The 22,696-nt window shown below is 41.8% G+C and overlaps 1 protein-coding gene across 3 annotated transcripts in view; it reads right to left on the reverse strand.

The window, feature by feature from the left end:
• plxnb2b (plexin b2b) overlaps positions 1-22,696 on the reverse strand; it is a 155,158-nt gene that overhangs the window by 131,436 nt on the left and 1,026 nt on the right. Inside the window, exon 2 of one of the 3 annotated variants that reach the window (XM_032589010.1) lies at positions 19,132-19,191. The exons of the other annotated variants lie outside the window; for them this stretch is intronic. The gene's annotated coding sequence lies outside the window, so the exon portion shown is untranslated. The remainder of the gene's footprint in view (positions 1-19,131; positions 19,192-22,696) is intronic. 3 annotated transcript variants of the gene reach the window in all.

Here is a 22,696-nt window from a genome sequence, read left to right on the forward strand (position 1 = left end):
TCTGCCTTCTTGGCTCCCTTTGCCTCGCCTCGTGCTGCACATTCTGGACCTGAAAGCAGATCCGCAGACCAGAGAGAACCACAGGAGAGATGGAGAAAGGGATGGGTGGATGGAGGAAAGCGAGAGATAAAGACGGCGCTTGTCAAGAAGCACATTCTTTCTGCTGAGTGCCATCTGGAAGTGGAAAGGTAGATAAACAATGACGTGAGCTGCATTCCACCTCTCTCCTGAAGCCAGAACAGACACGCGGGTTGCACAATGCTCGAGCGCCGCAGCCACTGATCCCGTGCCGTGTGCCAGGCATTGTCAGGGATTGGGTCTTATCAATCGTTGGCCAGATCCTGAGCAGAAGCGCGAGGCAAACAAAGGGAAGGGGAGAGAACAAAAATGGAGGAGAGTTGCGACCGACAATGAGAAACACAAATGAGAAGATGGCTGGGAGCCACCCGTCCACCCGGCTTGGACCGGCTCCATTTAATCTGGTCAAGTTTGCACAACCCCCCCCAAAAAAAAAAAAAAAAAGGAATCAAAGGACCCTCTTCCCTGCTGAGTAGAATTAGACAACTCCAAGCTAAGAGGAACTTAGCTGGTGAGCTGAGTGAGACAATTTGGGGTAATACAGCATTATTTAAAAAATAAAAATGTGCACAGTATTACAACTGGGAAACTCAAGACAACTTCATCTCAACAGGCTAAAAGAATTTGAAACCAAACTGAGCCTTACTTCAGATTCTTTCTAACTTCACATTTTTAGGTGCCCTCAGGTATCCAGTACATGAAAGTGATGGCGGACATTTTTATCATTCCATTTTTATCAGAACTGTTCTTTGTACAAAATAAGAAAAAAATAAAACATTTGAAATGTGACTCATGCAATGCAGAGGGAAAGATTGAGGCTACTCAATATCAGCACCCGGTATATGAGCATGAGGTGGTTATTGCTGTTAAAGTGTACTAGGAGCTTAAAACGTTGACCTTTTAAACTTTTATCACATCATTACATATGTATTTTTTCCCCCACTTTTACACTTACTCTTACTTGCATTTAGTAACGGAGTCCTGTTTCCTCGCTCACCTATTGCTGAACTCCGCTGGTCAGCTGTTGAAAGGAAAAGACATAATTTTCTCTTGCTTACAAAACAGAGAGAGCAAAATTAGATGTTCTATTTCTGGTGAAATCTAAAGCCATTCCATAAAAAGTAAAAGGTCAGCACACTGGTGGCATACGACTATAAAAATGTGGTCATATTTCCTCTGAAATAGACGCCACTGGATCCATGTGGTGGATGCTCCAACCTCGGTTGACAATTATGAAATATTCACATTTTCATTACTCTTTTTATGCAAACATCTCAGGTCAAACTATTTGAAAAGCTGTGCACGAGTACCAGAGGAAAAAAGTTTCAGACTGATCAATATCAAGATCTGGGGAATGAGTTTGGGCCAGTTAACTGAGGCATGCTAGGGTTTTAAATAGTGAATAGTTTCAAATAACTAAAAATGTTCATAATGCATTTGCTAATGTGTCCTTATAAACTACTGAGAATGTACAAGTGTAAAACTGCCCTTCCCCCACCTACTGCGGTGGACTGCCAGCAAAATAAGAAGGCTCCAACACCTAGCAGAAGTACTGATAAATCCTAAATCACATATAAACCTTTGGTTAGGCAGCAGTGTCGTTGCTCTGTAGTACAAAGAAACTGCAATAGAGGGACAGACAACATGCAAATCATTTCTGAAAACTCAGAATGCCAGTCGTTAGCAGCTACTGATGCTAAAATTAGCATTACTAGAGTTAGCATCAATTCTCTAAAACACTGATTTGTGAACTTTCCCAAGAAATTTGTGGAAATAAAGTAGATTGATATTTTCAGGTTCACTTGAAATATTGTTAAAATGTCAGCTAGATACCGCGCTTTATTTGTTGCTTTATTTTAGAAGCAGCAAATAAATGTTGTTTTCCTGTTTTAAATACAACAGATGATGCTACATATTTTGGTTTTATTTTTGTGTGTTGACAAAGTGATACTGTGGTGTTCTGACTCCAGGTTATTCTCCAGTGAGAATCTCACTCAAGCCCCTGCCGCGTCCTCCTTCTCTTTCTTCAGGCAGCCTGTCGGGATGTTTCCTGCAGGGACTGTGGCTCTTGGGACCACCCTGTCCTCAAAGTGTACCAACCAAGACCAGAGCTAGATTTCAGGGGAAAAGAAGCCATGGCCCTTAGTGGGTAAAACTACTAAGAGAGAAGGACGAAATGAAGAGACTTTGACAGATTTCCCTTAGGCAGCGAGAGGAGCTGCACCTGTGTGCCCTTCATCTCTGCTCAGTTTAGTTTCCATCTCCTCCGACTCTCAGAAGCAATAGCCTGTTCGGCTCTGTTGGCGCTGGCGGAACAACAGGAGGGAGGGATCAGGTGGCTCAGGCAAGCAGACGAAAGAGAAGACCTGGGAGGAGGGCTGACAAATGAGTCCCGTCAGGTAAGATTCACAGATGTGAAGGGATGGGAGGGGAGGAAGAGGCAGGAGGCGGGTAGGGTGAGAGGAGACTGTGTGTCAGCTTACATCGGTTCATCAACAAACATCCCTAACCCTGATTAAAAATCACTGTTTTCAGTAGACAGAAGCCAATGAGTGCTGCCCACTGATTTAGACTGAGAAATAACAAAACAAGGCCTTCATTTCACGCTCACTGTGACCAGTATCTGCAGAAATAATGACTCCTATCACAGGAGTAAGCAAGGCCAAGGAGAACGCGGGAAGAACTCCAGAGCCTTTTTTAATTGGGTCAGATGCATAACGCATTAATAAAAATGACTGATGAGAGGGGGGAAAAAAGTGAGAAGAGAGGATTGAAAGACGGCCAAAACACGAACAGCACAGATGAACTCGCATGGAGGCGAGAAGACAGGAACCTCTTTTGCAACGGACTCGAGAAAATAAAGAGAGCTCGATTAGTTTAAAGCGATTTTACCAAATGAACACGCAACCCCTCAGCTGGATTCAGACCTTGATAAATGCCCACTGTCTTGGCTGTTATTAAACACAAGAGAGACTGGTGGGTGCTTGTGCCAGCCAAAACTAATTAAAGCCAAGCAGATGCGTCTGGACAGTGGTACACTGCACACTCACTATGTTACACAATTGTTCCCTTTTTATGCATGCTTGCACACACATTCTCACAAAAGGAGCCTTTAGATGGGCTGTTAACCCCGTCCACAAAGTAATCACTGCAACCTGATGAGACATCACCCAGGTAACTAGAGGAGGAGAGCCTAAAATCAACAGGATCTCAGCCTCCGTTTCCAACGTTGCAGTATTTGACTTCAGAAACTTGGCGCAGTGGCTTTTTTCCCCTCCCCAATTACTTATCCCACTAAAACCAGCAGACGTTTTTGATTCCCGACCTTCCATCCTGCAGGTGATGAGGTAGAGCTAACAGCAGCCAAGTAATCTTTCAAGATGCACGTGTTGTTGCTTTTTGTTAGGGGAGTGCGTCGTGTACTGAGCGGCACTGCAGCCTACAATGGAGGGCTCGTGACGCTTTCATCAACCTCCTCTCTTTCCTTTTCCTACTTGTCAGCCTCATACTTTGTGAGCAAACACCTGTGCTTTTTTTTTTTGCAAAAGCTATCATTACACCAGCCTACAGGCACGAGAGCTGAACTCAAAATTGCTGATGGAAGCCCCCCTAGCGGAGTCAAAGCTGGAGATGAGATTGCACTGGGGATACGTTTTGGGAAGGGTGGGGGAAAGTGATGGTGCTTTTAGGTGATGCACACAAACAAGTACAGAGATGCAGAGCAGAAAAAAAAAACGCAAACCTCTATGTTCCATCTTCATTTCGGCTGCTGGCTGCATCCAGCCATAATCAAACCTATGTAGGGTCACATCAACCACGGTTCTTTCATGGTTTCATAAGGTGCATAAGCAAAAAGTAGTGGAAAAAAAACCAAATCACTAATTTGGTGCAGCTAGTCCCATCTGTGGATAAAAAAAAGGAGCTGTGCCTACAAATGTAGGCTAATTCCCTTCTCAACCAAAGGCTCAGGCTGCATTACAACCAAACAGACAAGTCTACGGTTGGGGAGGGGAGGGCGATTACGACCTGGATCAGACAAGCATGGACAGGGGAGGGAAAAAAGTGCCAACACGTGGCACCACGGATAAAAGTGATGTGCCAGATATTGCAGGTAGTAGTTGCATGGTGCTGACAACTTTGTACGTGCTCTTGGTTTCAATAGCAGCCCCCAGAATCAAGGGCGATAAGAGGGCATGACCAAAAACAACAGGCGAAACCATCTCAATATAAGTGGGCTTGTTTGTGAAGTGAAAAATTCACTGTGGCTCCCCCAAAGGGCTTTGCTAACACCCTTCTGTCGCAAAATATTAGAGTGTTGGCAGAGTCGGGTGCTGGCCGTTCGCTCCGAGAGGAGACGGTGGGTTAGAGTTTATGCTCAAAACGTCTCCACCGCTGCGGAAAGACATTTCCCAGGTAAGTCTTCTAGCCGTCAGAGCCTAGGCCCCGATGCAAAAGCTAAGACCGTGTTCTGGGTGAGAATGCGGGATACGGTTGGATAAGAGCCAGAAATCATTAGCAAGCAATGTGTCCGACACAACAGGCAGAACATGGCATTTTCAAAAGCATAAAAGAGCCTCAAGTGTACGGCGGTGAGCAGTGCTAGGCAGCTGTTTCATTCAGGTCTTCTGATAACAACCCCCTGTCCAGACTGGCTAATGCAAGGCAGCACGAATACAAATCTCTTCTTTGATGGTCCACACTGAGCTAAGCAAAAACTGGTGAACTGGCACACTCTTGCTCATTTCTTAGCTGATCAAACCTCTTGTGGATCAATGTGTGGAAAGAATTTCAATGTAGTAGTCTGCATTTAGATTAATGTGCATCCTTACAAAAGAGCTTATGATAGTATGGTTAATAAGAGAAACACTTCAGCTATCAGGAAGAGCCAGCAGGATGAAAAGACAAAGATCTAGCTAATGGCCTTGGCCATATCATTAACCACGCAGGCCTTTGCAGATACAGGATCACGCTGCGGCTCCAACGACGGGGATGAAGCAACACTTTCATTATTCACAAGATAACATCCTAGGGATACCTTAAATGGGATGAGTTTTTGCGTTAAACTACCTTTCTGAATAAGCACACAATTGGCACATTGATTATGACTTTAAGCAATAAAGATTTAGGCAATTTAATTCTCCTTCTCTACTTAAAGAGAAAGGTTAGGTTTGTTAAAGGAAGGTTCTGTGAAGTTATCAGTTCTAGTTCTCTTCACCTGTAGTCAGCAGATGCCATATCACAGCAAGCTTGTAGAAATGTTATTATTAGAGTTAGATAGCAAACAGCTTTTTAGATATGGGACACTATTTTAGCACAAATTAAATATGATCATATCCAAGGAATAAGGAAAGCTATATTACATGTTTATACGTCAGCAAGTTTGTTAACATTTTCTCAGGCAAACAATGTCTGTTACTATGCCAAATTATGCTGCCTGAGGGTTCAACAATCAGCCATCTTAGCAGCGCATATATTATAAAATGTGACAAATTAACTGAGATTAGAGTTTTTTTAGAAAGCTGAACTCAACTTCAGAAAACAAATCCATTATTAAACTGACCTGTATATAAAAAACTATTTAAATAGAACCTCTCTGACAGCTGAATTTATTCACCTTCATTCATTCAGACACATTGTGATGTTTTAACACCGCAAGAAGTTCTACGAGATGATCTTGTTACACCTCACCAAAACTGAAAAACTTCATGCTGGTCCTTCACTGCTCAACAAAAACTACCAAGCGCAGGCTAAAAGTAAAGATTATGAACAGATGGTAGGAACAACCACATGACCCCAGCATCACAGGACTTTTGTTCCATTTTTAGTTTTTGCAAGATTTCTTGGCAAGTTGAGTCACATTTCAATTAAAAATTAGTGGAACAAACAAGTAAAATACCGCTGAGAAACCATCTGGCTTTGAGAGCTGTTTGAGCCCAACAATCAGTCACAGTTTCAAGTGGGGTGTGTGGCGCTGTGCTGGCTCACCTATCGCACACTGACCATTGCAATCACCAAAAACAACAAGCCCTTACATCTGTGACTCTGGCCCAGTCCCATTAAAAACCCATCACAACCACTACAACCATGCTACGCTTACTGCTCACAAAACCCATTGCTATAATTGGTTCCACTGCACCCTGTACCGACTCCAAACAGCCCAGGCTGCAAATGCAAACTATTCCACAGAAACTGGAGAAGAACCATATCCCAGTCATGTCTCAGAGTCAATCAAGCATGGCAAATTATTTCCAAACAAAGAAATGAAAACAGACGCTTTGTTTTCAATCAGACAACAGGAATAAGGTATGAAACAAACAAAAAAAAAAAGACAACATGAGGTGAAACCAAAACAATGTTTATCTGTTATGGAAGGCTGGAGGTGATGACAGCTTGACTGTGGACCAATGGAAAGCTTTGCGATAAGAACACACACTTCATCAAGCCACACAAGCGGACAGAGGTGCAACAGTGAAGCAGATCTGTTGTTTCAACACCACCACAGTGAGACCCGCAACCATGTCATTACCTCAGCCAGAGGCAAAGAGCAACCTGGGCTTAGTATGCTCAGAAAACATGACAGAAGAGTGTTTTTGTGACGTGACAGAAAGTCAAACAGAGAGAACGGGGGGAAAATAGATTTGAATGTGTATGGGAGTAGAGGTGAATCTGTTCTACTGAGGATCAATTCTGCGTTGAGCTAGTATCTTGGCAATCTTTGTAATACCAGAGGAAGAGAGCGTGTCTGGACCTGGATGAGACGGAGAGAACGCTGGTAAATCCCTTGGGCTTCTAGAGTAACACCAATGTTTCTTCATCCGCACGACTGGAACGTGTGTATGAAGAGGAGAAAAAAGTTATTTATGAGCAAAAAAAATGACCAATTATCACCAGCGAGAGACAATGGAAACTCGCAAGCAGTCATAATTGCTTGTTGGTGTGACAAGACTGCAGATAAAGTAATGCTATAATTGATATTCTGAACTGACTTTTGTTAATTAAGGCACTGATTATTCTGCTTAACAGACATCGACAACCAGAAGAGCAGCACTGCCCTTTAGAGAAGATGCTTTGCACGGTGATGAACTAAATTTCTTCACGGACACTGTGTAGGGAGCCAGCTGTTGTCCAGGGAATTCTCTGACATGTAAACAGAAAACAAAAACACGACAGGGGATTTCATCCAATGCCAAAAATAGGCACTTCAATTTGGTACGTGCAACAACTATCCAATTTTATTAACCGGCTTAGACCAGGAGTTTGACAAAGGTAGACAAGTGTAGACTATTCACTCTTCCTTCACTTTAGGGTGAGGCTGACCATTCACAAACATATATATATATATATACACATAGAAATATAGATATAGATATATAGATATAAGGGTGTGCTACAAAAATATTCATACCTCATATTTTTTGTGTTAAAACAATTACCTTTTTACCCATCATTCTTAAAATATTCAGTCAGATTGAGAGCATCTGTGAACATTGACTTGTTAAAGTATTGCCACAGATTCTATATTAGATTTAGGTCTGAACTTTAACTGAGTCATTCTAAAACATAAAATAGGTTTTGATCTAAACCAGAGGTCTCTAACTAATTTTTTTTCATGATTGTCCTGTATTTCACTCCCCCGACATTCCTATCAACTTTGACCACCTTCCCTGTCCTTTATTCAAGTTCAGCATAGCAGCATGATGATGGTACCACTATGTTTGGCTGTACAGACGTTGTGTTAAGGTAAAATTCAGTGCTGGCTTTGCTAGTTGTACAGGTCAGGCAGAACAAGTCAAGACTTGTTATTGCTTTCTGTTGATAGTGGCTTAGGCAAAATATGTAGAATGCACAATTAGATTTAGACCTGCCGACATATTCTCCCATCTAACCATTACATTTTATTTAGGGGCAACAGAGTACTAGGGCTGAATCCTGATGATTTTTTTAATGCTATTTGACAGAAAAAAATAAGTGATTTGAAAGAAAAAGAAGCATTTATAGAAACTTTTGGCCAAGCTGGTGACCGTACGCACACACCATATGGGACTATCCATTATTAACAAGTTACAGGCGAGATGCATTTACTGATGTTAAGAAATATCTGTTTTTTAAGGTTCCACTGGACCCTACTGGCTAGAACCACGAGATAATCCAGAAAAAAAAAAAGATGATAGCAAGCAAATAGTATTTCTTAAGAGTCCTGCTCTTCTAGCCAAAAAGGCAATAACTGTTTTATGGCTTTGTGGCACCTCCAACAGATTTTGCAATAACAAAATTAAATCTTGAAAGTGACTTAAATCCTTATGTATGAAAGTTTTAGGTTGAAGGGTTTGTGAATTAGCGAGGCTGGACAGCGAACAAAAGGCGCACTCCGAGACGGGGTTCTGGGCATATGAGGGAGGCAGTCGGGGACAGCGCACTTAATGGAAGTGACAGTCAGCAGATACGCACCAGTCCGCTCAATCCGCAATTGCTCCCACCACCTTCTCCGGCAGCCAGGAAAAGAAAAGAAAAAAAAAATACCCCCATCCCATCTACTGATTACATACAATGCATCCCACCATACTGAGAGAGAGAATAGGGAGGTGGAGCAGGGGGAGTGAATAGACAGAATGTTGCCCGGACCTTCTCTCAGATAGTGTGGTTATCAGTAAGTGAAAGAGGGAGGGAAACAAAAAGGAAGTTTACTGGCGTTGTTTTATCTGGTAGGGCATTAAACCGAGAGGCACACAGGGGACGTGACTGCCAGAGTAAAGAAAAAGACCATTCAGAGGAAAGGAAAGAGAAACTGTCCAAAGTCAGAGAGCCTTTAGATGTATCCTATCTCACCAAGTCAGTGACACACATGCACCAGCATACATGCACAGTTTACCCTTGGCTCAAAGTCATCCCTGGTTCATGGTCACTGGCTTTGATAGGAGTCTGAGCCCTGGAACAAGCTGCTAACGACCCAGAAAGCTCCTCATCAGGCGACGGGTGCAGCTTGATATGCAGCAGGAGAACGGAAACTCGTAGTGGCCTCAGATAAAACACTCAAAGAGGGATAAAAACAGAACTGTAAGTAAGAGAACTATTAAGACTGAAGCAAAAATTAGAAGAGATGGAAGGGGAGGCCGCATGGCACCTCTGTGTGTCGTCCTTGACCCCGTCAGAAGAGACAGAGGCATGCAGTGAAAAAGATTGTTGGCCGCAACACCCACCAGGTGTGGGTTGGAGAGGGATGACAGGCATGTTGATGAGGGTACCCCTCCCAGCCCCAACGAAGCAAGCACAGCAGCCTGATACCCTGCTGGATCCGGCTAAATCAGAGAACTTAGCCAGTGACCTCTCCACAGGCTCTATACCTTTTAATGAGTTCCCTGTCTTTGATTTGTCTTAGCGCTTGCAGCGGGAGACAGTTCATCCATAAGGCTCGTCACACACACATCAGAATTACTTCAAAGCTACATGTGTCCATCCACGGCTTTCAAAGTTGGAGTCATAAAAAAAAAAAAGCGGGACATATGCAGTCGAAATAATGAACACACCGAAATCCAGAGTGACCAAGAACTCTCATGCGTGCACACACAGGCACAGGGAAAGTGTACCGACAGCAATGGATTTGGCCACAACTGCCTGCGAACTAGCTGAAGTCAACTAATCAGTCCACACAAGGACAGAAAAACCCACACTGGCATAAGCCGAGCAGAGCTCAAGGAGACAACACCCACCTTGTTAAGAGAAGGCCAGAGTAGGTGCAGGTGAGAATGGATCCAGACATGCTTGCTCACAGATAGAATTGAATTATTGATCAGCCAACAGATTGTGTTATGAGAAATTCATGGATCCACGTCTTGACCGCCCTGTTCCCCCAGGCTCCGAGGCTGTGTCTGGAATCTCTATCCATGTATATATTCTGTGTTTGTCCACATGGCTGTAGCCAGGGGAAGCAGTCTGCCCCGGTCAATGTCCGAATTATTTCCAGAGGCCAGAATGAGCTCACACTTAGACGACTTGGAGTAAACCATGAATTGATCAGGCCAACCGAGGTGATTCATTCAGAAGGAAGGCCTCAGTCTCACTCAACTGTAACGGAGGAGCTTTAACTACTCACAAATAGTTCCTTCTTCCTGAGCACTCAGGCAACAGCACAACCTTCAGCTCCTAATTCCACCAACAGAAATGGAAGAAGCATGATTTTGGAGCTGCATTTGAGTCTGCTGCTGCTGATAATGCAAAAACACACACACACAAAAAAAAAAGTCTGCTAAGCGAGTACTCTGGTGTTCACAGCATCACCAGACTGAAGTAGGGCTGTGTTTCTCACAGGGGTCCTGCATCTAAAACCTGGCACTCCTTCCTAGCCTTTCAACAGTTACTAAATCCTGAACAGGACAGTGTGACCAATTCTTTCCTGAATTGTGTCATGTGGGCCTTTGAACCCACAAACATGTGATTAATATTGGCTTCTCAATACCAGCACTCAAACAAGTTTGTGCACTTAAACTCAAAAACACACACTGGTTTCACAAAATTCACACAAATTTTAGCACAAAAATAAATATAATGATAAAATTTATTTTAAAATAAGAAAATAATTATTTTTAATTCAGTAGGATGTTGATTATTGCAAATTAATAAGGTGCTCTGTAGTTTTTATTTTAGTCTTAATGCATAAAGCAAAGCGCAAATATAATAACTGCTAAATGTAGTCATCAAGTGTATTCAAGTATAACAAACTCATATAGCAGAAGATGGGGGAGCAATGTGCTTCTCAGCTAACAAACATTTTTGCTACACTGCCACATTACTTCATATAAAACAAAGACATTAAATCTTATTGTTCTTAAAAACCTAAACAGACTAATGCTTACTGACCACAGTATAAAAATCTTGGTTAGAGAAAAAAATTAAATCACCCTGCCCCATTGAAGCATGGATTGCTCATCACTTTAAGGAGGATCTCCTTAAAGTGCTGTAAAGTTTGAGGTGGCGCTATTGCGTCACATGTTTGTCTAGGATATCCAATAGAAGCTCGCCGGATTGATCTCAGGGAATTCTGGATAACAAGTCAACACCTCAAACCACTCCAGAACCATTTCTGGCACATGGCAGGGTCATTATCCCACTCAAAGAGACCAAAACCATGTGGGGCAGATGATAAGCAAACTGAAATGCGCTGTGTTGCTGCAATTTTCTCTCAGAACCTACCAGACCAACAGTCGCCCATCAATTGGATCAGAACAACATGGGCCAGCCTTCACTCATTTGCATATTCCTCAAACACTTTTGAAAAGATCAATCTCGGCTGTATGATGTTTTTATGAAGTGAGCACTTTGGACAACCTTATTGCTGAAATGTGCGACACAAATTAACTTGACTTGCAGACTATAGAATACTTGTGGGTTAGCCATTCCTCCTTCTAACCACATTCATTTTAATTACAAAATGTTCACCTGCTGCTGCCAAACGAAACCCCACCCACTAACAGGTACCATGATGCTGCGCTTCACTCCACCTGTCATAATGTTGTGCTGATCAGTGCATGACCAGGTCTTAGCAAAAGTGCACTGCTTTAATCTAGTCTAGTCAGATTTCCTACAGAGGAAGAAAATGCACTTTATGCACGGAATAAGACTATATTTAATAATCCCACCGGTTTTCAGTAATTAGGATTTGCTTTGTTTACATCTTCTGTGGAGAACAGATGTGTGGTTTTAGCACACTGCTCAAGGGGGATAATGTTTTGTTTTCAAGTCGGAAGGTGGAGAGACGCATAAAAACCTATTGGGAACAAAATGTGACTTAGTTTTTTTCCATTACCCAAAAGAGGCAAGCGACTCTGTATTACTAATTAAACAACAGACACAGAGGAATGTGTGATGAATTCCTGACAGCAGACAAAGACAGGGACTTGAGATGAAGTAGAGCAGAACCTGGTTAAACATAAAAAAAAAAAAGCTGGCTAAGGGAGAAGCACAGACACGTTAGTGTAAGTGTACTGTTGATCTCAACAAGAACAACAACAAAAAGACCTTAATGGAGGTCCAGAGTGCAGGATAAATGGCTATCGAGATCTGGTTGGAACACCAATTGGCACCAGTCAACAAGTAAACAAGCTAAAGTGAACATGCTGTCTAACATCCCTGGGTTTGCTACAGTCTGTTATTAAGCTGCTGCACACTGCACACTTGTCCATATCCATTTGAAAGAGGATGAGGGTAGATGGGGGGGGGAAATGTCTCCTGGTGAGACTTGTGCGTGATTTGGGGATGCAATTGGCAGAATGTATTCCGTAAACAATGTAACAGCAACTTGTTTTCAAAGGAGCCACTAGAGAGAAGGCATCAGGCTATTTGCTGTGTGGCACAAAAAAAAAGAGAGAGAGAACAAGACAAAGTCTTGGTAATAAGGTTCTGTAACCCCAGCAGCACATCCACTATGGCTAATGACTGTAATTAAAGAGTTGGGCTTCAAAGAAGGACGTGACGTGGGTTCGGCTCAGACGAGAAGCAGGATAGACGTAGTCGCACCAGATTGAAGTGACCACAAGGCTCAGTTTTAAAACTAACAGGCGGAACATATCCAAGACTGAGTGGTTGGCTAGCATGTGTTATGAGAGCTTGTAAATATTTAGGCATTCCTACAAGGGCATGTGGCTGCAACTCTGATGTCATTTCTCCCAAGACTACCATTTGCTTTAGTTGGAGACTGAACAGCCACGGCAGTGCAACTGTAAACAGATCTGTGAAAAAGGGGAACAGTTGGAAACAATGTGCTGCAGGTTAGAAATAATGTACACTAAACAAGTCTGAATAATAACCTTTGCAAATCAGACTATTTAGAAGAAAAGCAGAAGAAAAAAACAGATTCTTTGTCTAGATAATATGCAGACAGCACCGGAAACACCGAATGAGCTTCCTTTTTCTAGCTAAAAGAAGTTGAGAGGGGGAAACAAACCTTGGTAGCTTTAAGGCTGCCCAGATGAGTCAGTGAGGAATAATGCATGTCGTTATGGCTGCATGAATAGAGTAGTGAGGCTACGGGGCAAGCGCGGACACCTAAGACATAGAGCAATGATGACACCGCCACAGATCTACATTTCAGTAGACAGCCTCACACTCCAGGCAGGTTCAAAACGCCAGGAAAGATGTCCACCTAGAGCACAGACACACTGAGTAAGAAGAATAGTTTAGAAAAAAAAAATTAATGGAGCAAAAGAGGAAAGTCTCAAAGAAACACTAGGTGAATTCTGCATTGGCGATGTTACGGGGAAGTTCTAGACATGAATTTGTTTGGATACTTCCACAAGGCTCATGGTTGGCTGATAACACCAGCAGTACTTTGAATTTTTTCCCTTTTTTGATGAGCTACAACTACCAGTAGCATGCTTTTTTAAATAGACCAACAAAAAAAAAGAGCATGACAAAAACAGAATGAAAAGGAAAACATTTTCCCCCATGTTTACAAATTCTTTAACCTCAAAAAAATCAGGCAGACATTTCTACTAAGCCCTTTTTACTCTGCTACTCCTGAATAAAATTCAGTAGAACTCACAGAAAGACTTGTGATAAATCTGGGGGAATCATGTGTTGACATCAGCTCCTCTAATCTGCCTGTGATGGCAAAGTGGCAAAAAGAAAGCAAGACAAAGTCCCATCTGCAGTTTGCCACAAGCAGTGCATTATCTAATGGACATGTTTTCTTCAGCAGGGACATAAAACAGATAATGGAACGATAGACCGAATACATGGAAGTCATGCAAGGGGCTGCAAAGGACCTCAGACTGGAGCAGATATTCAGGTCAGTGACCTTAAACAAACAGAACTATTACAGAATAGTTTTTTTAAAGTATGTTCATGTAGAATGGCACTCTCGCCATCCACTCTGCTTAACTTTCTGGAGTAACTTTGCAAAGAAGAAGCGCTAAAGTTTGAACTGTGAGGCTTGAAGACTTGTAGCTGTAGTTGCAGTTGTGGTTTTAAAAGGTTTTGATTCCAGAGAACTGAACATAGATGAAAGCCATATATATATATTTGTTAACATTTTAAAAACCTGTATCCTTCCTCTTCCATTGAGAATGATGCACTACCATGTCCTGGTTTAAAAAGATCTCAATGTAAACAATGAAATGTGTAGTTCTATTATGACAAGGAGTACCAGTTCTTTTGCATGCCATTGCAAATAATGCTGCTCTTTATTATCATTAAACTACAACTATATACACTCCAACAGCGCTCTTAACCCACAGGCATTATGTCAAGGTCAACGCAGAGGTAAAATACCTGACTCACTCTAATACCTGCTATAAATCTGCACAGCAAAATGAAATGCGCAATGAAATATGACAAAGCTGGCCTCCGCACAGGCCACTTTTCGCTGTTTTGGTGCATTTTTATTTATATTTATGCTTGCATTGTACTCGACTCTTTTCTGCTGAATCACTCTCCGGCTGCTCCCAGGAGCCAATTTCTCCACGGGGATCAATAAAAAGAGATTCCCTTAAAAAATTATTGCAAAGTCTAGTTAATTTTTTGCGACCGATGGGTCACCGGCAAAATGTCAGTCTCTGAGGTTGAGGCTATTTCTTAGGCAGTATTATTACTGCTGCTGAGACTGCAGCCACAGTAAAACGGTCTGTCAGTTTACAGATGAGAAGCAACAGAGCCAGTGGCATTTAACTAGATTCTCAGCAACTTTAACAATGGCTGTATGAACAGATTTTAATGGGTCCCTCTTGGATCATAGGCTAGCGAAAGGCCACTATACCCACCTCATTTAACAGAGACAAGGACATGATACTGGAAAAAAAAATCCTCATACTATTTCATTATAAAATGTAATAAAGCATAACCTTGTCTATATACTCTATTATCCCAGCTTGATAATAAAAGGATGTAGATTTATTTCAGGGAAAGACGAGATTTACCAAACAGCCTGGATTTGTGTAAAGCGCTGCTAACCGTGCTATGCTTAGAAACCCTGTGTTATCTTGTCTATATTAGTATTCATTATTAGATCCTATTGAGATGCACGGCAGAAAGGTCTGGAGACTTCATGTTTTACACAAATAAGCACAAGTAAGGAACAAAACATCTTTCTGCAGCCTTAGCAAACTTCACAATTTGACTGAAATGACTAAGGGACAGACATCCAACCTGCAGCAGTGCTGCCCGCCTCTCTCATGACCACTTTCACCTGCCAGCAGGTTTCAATGCATGCCAGAAATAATAAGGACAGCATATGGTCTCATGATCCAATGCTGCTGATGCTTTTCTACACCTCGGGTCAGTAAAATTACTGTTTTACCCAGTTTTATTTCAAATCAATTACTACCGTTGTATATTTAATTTTGATTGTGGGAAAGTTTTACAAATTCAAAAAATAAAAATACTTTTAAAAATCCAGATTTTTGCCAAAAAAGAAATAGCTACGTGGTTCCAATATTAGTTTTATGTTTAAATATTGAAAACATAAAAATTCCAAAACGTATAGATTTTAAAGCTACAATTTCTCTCTCTTCCATGCAGAAAATGCATGGCAAGGAAAAAGCACACAATATGAATCGTTCGTGCTAAGGACCACACAAAGGATTGCACTGCACAGTGTAATATCCATGCCGTTAATACCATCAGTCAATAAAATTGAATACTAGCAATCTAAAAAAATTCTAATTTAGTCAGAATGTGGACAATTACAAACTGAAGTTCTGAACTGATCATCCAAACCTGTCAAAAATAACATGACGTCTACAGCTATACATGGAGTATGAATAAACTGAAACTAAATATAAAATTCTGTTTCGGGTGTATCTTTTTTATTTGAAATTAAAACCTTAGACAGTCATGACATGAGGACAAACGAAGTGTCTCAATTCTATAAGATAATATTGATTTGTATTGGTTAATTTCATATATGCCAATCACTTAGCCAAAACCTACAAATAGCTTTTTTTTCTCTTTACCAGCTCTGCCTGGTGAAAGGAAGGTCAAATAATAAAATAATATTAATAAAGAAGCTGTTATAATGTATTAAAAGCATTAAAACTAAGATTCAGTGTATATGACAACATAGTCGGTCTATATGAAAGATCTGAGTCAATAGAAAGTACCTTGATGCATTTTTAATACAAAACACAAGGAAAACAAACAAAAAAATGCTTTGATGCATAAATGAAGATGGTAATAACTCATTCTCTGTCAGATTTTAAACATTCTGCAACATCTTTCTTCTCTTTTATGCGTTTCAATCCTTAGAAACCAGAATCTGAATTGGAGAAAACTAAAAATCGACAGCAGTCACTAATTTGCAGCACCACTAATTTTATTGTGCAAGCCTGCTCTCAAAATCTCACTTGCACAAGACATCCCCGTCTCTCTTCCGCAGTTTGTCATGTTATCGTATCTCCTTGCTTTCTGACATTGTGACCTTCGTCTCCAGCTGCTGCCACTCAATTGACCCCTTCATGCATCTGTCACTTACCATTTCTGGCTGAGCCTAATTTTCAGTGGTTCATAATTAATCACCAAGTGTACATGAAAAAAAAAAAATGGGAGAGAGAGAAAAAGCAACAGAGGGCCAACAGTCGACAGCCACTAGCCTATTAACATCAACCAGCTGGACATCATATTAGCTGTAAAGCAGAGGTGATAATTAAAAATGATCTTGGCGGGAGTAAATTGGTCAGTTTGGAGGATTAACTGTGAAATGACTCACATGAATGAAAATGAATTGCATCCTCTGGTGCCATTGCTGGGATTAAATGCCACTCAGTGTGGAGAAACCCTTAGTCGAAGACTTAAAAAGTGCGGTGATAAAGCATTACAGGTGGAATAAGTAGCTCTACACAGTTTCCATTATTCTGCAGCGAGTGTAAGCCTAAGACCATGTCAGCCCCAAAGCCTTCTGAGGCAGATGTATCAGGAAGCGGCCAAATCCTTCACAGGCACCCTCAATTTGCACAGAAATGAAGCGTCAACTCATTTTCAGTATGTTTCAGTTTGAGAGATCTGAACCGTCTTCTCCTCCTAAGCAAAGACAGAGTGACTAAACATCGCCTGCCACATTAGACTAGATGAAGCAACCGACTTTCCTCTAAAGTGTTTAAGCAGGTAGTGTTTTGATAGTGAATCACACTAGGCTTAATTATAAAAGCAGCAGATAAATTAACTTTCTGCTCTCGTCTTTTCTGGAATCGAAACAAGAAACCGTCTCCGTATAGGGGAAACGAGGTGATCTGAACAGGGTTGTATTTGCAGAGGAGTTTTCATTTAAACCTATCTGTGGCAGCAGGCAAAGTGGCTTACTGTGTGTGAAATGTTGCTTATGGCCTGAGTTGGTGGGCTGGATGACATGCCTCCAGTAAACAGGCACCATCAAAAGCCAGTGTCTGTTTCAGCCAAAGGAAAGTGGCTCAGAGGAGGCGGACTGAGGCAAATGTTTGTTTACTGTTTCCATCATTGGGTTCCAGTCTTCACTGCTGGCGACGGTCCATACTGCTGTTTACAAAGAGCCCTTCTCACATCAGTCAGTGACAATGACTGATGCACCAAACAACTGGCCAGAGATCCGAATCGGACAATTTTCCTTTCAATGATTTGTGATTGAGCCAGGTCAGACGTCAAGAAAGGGAAAACTCTGCATCAGCCACAAACAGCCTAACTGGAAAATCTCTAAGATCATTTTGTCATAAACACACCAAACAAATGCTCCTGTTCAGTCTTTCGTTTTAAAGAAGTTTGTTTCCCCCCTAACAAAACTCCTGTAAAACATCCTGACCCACGGCTCTTCAACTAACCAATTAAGGAAGCTCTTGCCCCAGGTGATTCATTTGGCTTTTTCAGAAAGGTATTTTCAAGATTCATTATGTTTCTCTTACTCATGCTCCAGTAGAGGAAGGGGAAGTAAGTATAGCTCAAAGGTGGGGGAAGGGGAAGCAAGAAAAACCACCGTGAGTTCACAACTATGATGGGTTGACTGAGCGGTGCGGTTGCTGGTGGACATGGGAATAAAAAAAGCTTGATTTGTTAAAGTGGCAAGGTCTTTTTAGCAGCAAAAGTAAAACACGTTGAGCTGCGTTTGACCCTTCAGCTGGAAAGGCTACTGGACCTTAAAGGGAACATCATCTGCTGCTGATGTTTGACGGTGCAAAGAAAAATGCCAGGCTCCTCTGTCACAAAGCCAAATTCACAGCCTGGCGCTAGGGGACTTGAGATGAGAATTAACACAATCACAACTCCTAGATCTGTTGTACATCTGCTTTGTTTACTCTGATCTCAAGTGCATGAGAGGACAGGAAACGTGCTGAGTGGAAAGGGTAGCGGGTGTTTAGTTGTGTGAAGTGCATACATCACATCAGAAAGAGAGGCAGCTGTAAAAAAAAAAAAAACACACTCTAAAGGGCCGGTTCAGGGCAAGGCCTTCATTTCCAAGGGCAAGGGTGGCAGCATTAATACCCAGTGGAGATAAGATCAAAAATCCACCTCAGTGTGGCGCCTCCTTCACCACTGGATAATCCTTAGACATGAAAAGACAGGTCTATCTCCAATTTAAATAAAATCTTAATTCCCCCCCCATCTTTCAGCAGCCTAATGTCAGGCTGACACACCCTTCAAGCATCTGCCCACACTCCCCTGAAAGCAATGTGTACATAAGGAAAGCAAAAGGAACAAAGTGGCACACATGAACATCCAGTTTGCACCACACCTGTTTTATGCTCAGTAAATGTAGAAAGTCTACTCTACGGAGGGGAGAATTACCAAACAATATCGTGAATTAGATCTAAGAAGGAAAGGAATGCAGTAATAATTTTGATTATAATGACTAGAAAGGCCCATAAAGGGAGGCTTATTTAGCAGTTGAAAAAGAACCAGTGGCCCTCAACAATGATGGAAACGCTTGTCATGTCTCTGCTTGTCCGGTGCTTTGTTCCTGCCTGTGTGCAATGGACAGGAGGGAAGGGATTGCTTGTTGTTTATGAGGATTAAGGCTTTATTTTCCAAATGAAAATGACAGGAGTCTGTAATCCGTGGCAAAGGAAACAAAAGAGACAGTGGATGAGTATGAATTCATCTGACCTCAAAAAATGCTACCAAGTCCCAGAATAGGTCACATGCATTCAGGAGACAGTTTACACTCTGTGGGAAAAAAACAGAGACCAAAGAATTTAAAACTTTAGCCCACTCCAAAACCGGTAAGAAAAGACAGCGTCTAAGCAACCTTTGATGTATAGTAAAGAAATAAAATAAAATACATCCGTTCATAAATAGTCCAAAGGCAGTTACAGTGCCTTGGGAAAAAAGTCTTTATACCCCCTGGAACATTTTACATTTTGCTCATATTACAACCACAATATTCAACACAGAGTAGCGTTTAATAATCAAGTGCAAGGAATATTATACATGGCTTCCAAATTATTCACAATAAAACTTGAACAGTCTGATGTGATTTGCACTGAGCCCTCTTTACTCAGACACCCTAAACAAAGTTGAACATAATTTTTTTTTTTAAATCACCTATGTCATAAGTACAGTCCAGTTTAAGAATCTAGTCCAGTGTCTCACATAATCAGTAGAAATACAGCTGTTCTGTGAATCCGAAGAGTTTTGTAACAGAATTTTGGTTCGCAAACAGTATCATCTGAAATAAAAGAGGAGTGTGGCAAAAATGCAAACCTTCCTAGACCTGACCTCTCTCTCTCTCTAGCATACTGATAGGCCAAACAAGGAGGCCCTTGGTAACTCTGGAGGAGCTGCAGAGATCCAATGCTAAAGCAGGACAATCTGTTGATATGACAACTATTAGTTCTGCTCTCCACAAATCTGGGCTTTTTTAAAGAGTGGCAATACAATTGCAATTTGCAGACCTTATTTGACTGACCATGAGATGCTTTGCAAGGAGAAATGGGCAAAAGACACAATGTTGCTTCAAAATAAAGCAACATTTTCCTTTGATCTTTAACATTACATCCCACTAAAATACAAAAATACAGCAAATCTGAAAATGTACACCTGGCATGAGAACTTTTGCAAGCTACTCCATGCTACATTTCACCTGAAAGTTTCATTCCAGATCCAGCAGCCTTTTACCCAAAGGGAGGGAGGTTGAAGGCGAAGAAAACTCAGAAATGCTCGATTTGTTTTCCCGTTTCCCTTGCATTAAAAGGGTATGAGTCTGTGCATTGGGAATTGTTTTGCAGACTCCTGAAACCCCTTGCATGACCTGAATGAGAAACGTCTCCCATTCCCCTGTCCTGAAAAGAGCATCTATGATGAAGCAGTGTGGTACGCCCGTCTTCTTCACCCTTGTGGGGAAGCAGGAGAAAACATTTATCACACTCTCCTCTGCACAGATAAGGTGTCTCTATTTATTCAGAGCAGAAGAGATAAACACTGAATGAAGCATTGTGGGGCACGGAGAAAGAGAAAGACACACTAAACAGAGGCGGGGAGGAGGGAGAGGGGGTTACTTTTTAAAACTGCTTGCGTTCATCTCTGTGTGACCAGATGGCATCTCTCCCGGTGCGGGGAAGAAACTGGAGGCTGACCCCCTGCTCGAACCCCCTTCCAGACACTAGCAGCCACCTTTCCGGCTTCCACACAACCCCTTCCTGCGCTAATCCATTCCCACTATGAGACTGTTTGCATGAAGTTATTTAATTGGAATAATCTCCAGGAGGTAGATCATCCCACGTACAGTAGGCATGTCTAGAGGAACAGGGGTGTAGACGATCATTAAAAAAAAGATGATTTAAACAGGGCAACAAGGCAGTACAGTGGTTTTCTGCGGGCTGCGCCAGGGACTGAGAGATACAGACTGGCAAGAACAGCATTTGAGATTCAACAGGGACATCAATAGTGCCTCTGTTCCCTTGTACTTCACAAAAGAGACAAGACAGAGCGGATACAGAGTAAGGAGAAAAAGCAAACATGAGGTATGGCTCTCTACTACGTCTGTGCTCTCGGATGCTGATGTACGGCTCGCCTGTCCAGAGGTGAGGAACGCGGCTCACGTGCTCATTTCTCACCAAAATTGCCGATCGCGCAGGGACAGATGGCCCCTTGTGAGGTGACTGGGCAGATGCCGTGGCTGTAGTGCATCTGACGTCAAATGAATGGTTTTAGGGAAGCACATGTCTTCTGGGACCTTTATTCCCTCTCCTTGTACCATCAATCAGCTGTTGAGTCTGAGAACAGTCGAACAAGTTTTCACTCAGACAGTCATGAGTGCAACTGTGAAGAACTACAATGACACAGCTCATTACTTGTGCACAAAAGGACTTTTTTTAAAAAAACATTTAGATATGTCGCACAGCGTTACTGGTGCATTTCATGGTAAGGATGCCATTCTGGTTGGGAACAAGGCATATTTGTTTTCACAAGGTTTTTTGCCTTCATCAAACAGACTACTGCCTGTAGGACTTGAGCCTTGACGGGATGATAGTCAATATTGCCCATTTAGATGTTTCACACTTACAGTTTTTTTCTTTTCATACCTCAGTTTTCGACAGTATGTGGGTATATCAAATTTGTAAGACCCGAGGACTGTTTTATACACTCTTTGGCAACTGGTGATTGCTCGTAAATCTCTACAATCTGTTTATAATCAATAGGACAGAACTGTAGTTGTTTGACTATGATGGATACTATACATCAGCAGGGGGTCATTTTAGTTTGCTCAGGGGTCGTAATCTCGTATTTCATAAGGTCTAAGACGGAGCTGGAAGCACAACCAGTGACCTGATCAAAGACCTCCCTGATGTAAGCAGTAGACTGGAAAACAGTTTTGAAAATGTTTTATTGGCTTTCTATATTCTATTTTGTCTGCAAATTCATCCGAACAACATTCACTAAACTTATTTAACCCTGGGTACATTACACAATATAGTCCTGTCTGCAGACGCTTGATGCAGCATGTGTCCTCAGAGAGCTATTGGCGACTTCCACCTTTTTGTCAAGAAGTTTCTGATCTGAGGGCTGGAATTTATCCTCTGAATGTATCTGTGTCTGCACCTTTTTGTTTTGTAAACCCTTACCCACAGCTGCCTGTCTTCATCAAAACAGTCATTTTTGGCTGACCAGAGCTGGCAAAGAATCCACAAGACTCAATAAGCAAACTTACTTTTAAAACTTTTGCAACACTGACCAAAGCTGTCAATTGCAAGAGAGCATTTGGGGTAGACTCTGGGGACTGACAGCGAAGATGACAATGGATGCAATATAGTTGTAGAAATGCATTGATGTTATTATAGCCAGTAATAATGGTCCTCGAGAAAGGTTTTAAATTATGTTGAGATAGTTAACATCTTCAGAAACTAACATGCACTTAATTTCACTATAGGAGACAGTTGAGTACTTGTAAATATTTATTTCCACAAAAAAAAAAAAATTTAAACAACACTACCAATAATAAGAAGTAATTGATACGCAATGATCAAGAACATGGTTTGTACACTGGTACGAAACAGCAAAGGGGCGAACTGATCCGAAGCCACTTTTGAGGCAGCACTAAAACGGAGTAGAAGGGGTCGTTGAAGTGCACCGACATTCCTGGGTTTCCCTGTCTCCTAACGCTAACTGGCATTAAATGTGTGTTCAGGCTCTCACTTAACAGAGACAGAAATTCATACAAAGTCAAAAGGGG

The sequence above is a fragment of the Xiphophorus hellerii genome, chromosome 2 (genome assembly GCF_003331165.1).
Source record: "Xiphophorus hellerii strain 12219 chromosome 2, Xiphophorus_hellerii-4.1, whole genome shotgun sequence".
In the NCBI taxonomy this organism is placed as follows: Eukaryota; Metazoa; Chordata; class Actinopteri; order Cyprinodontiformes; family Poeciliidae; genus Xiphophorus; species Xiphophorus hellerii.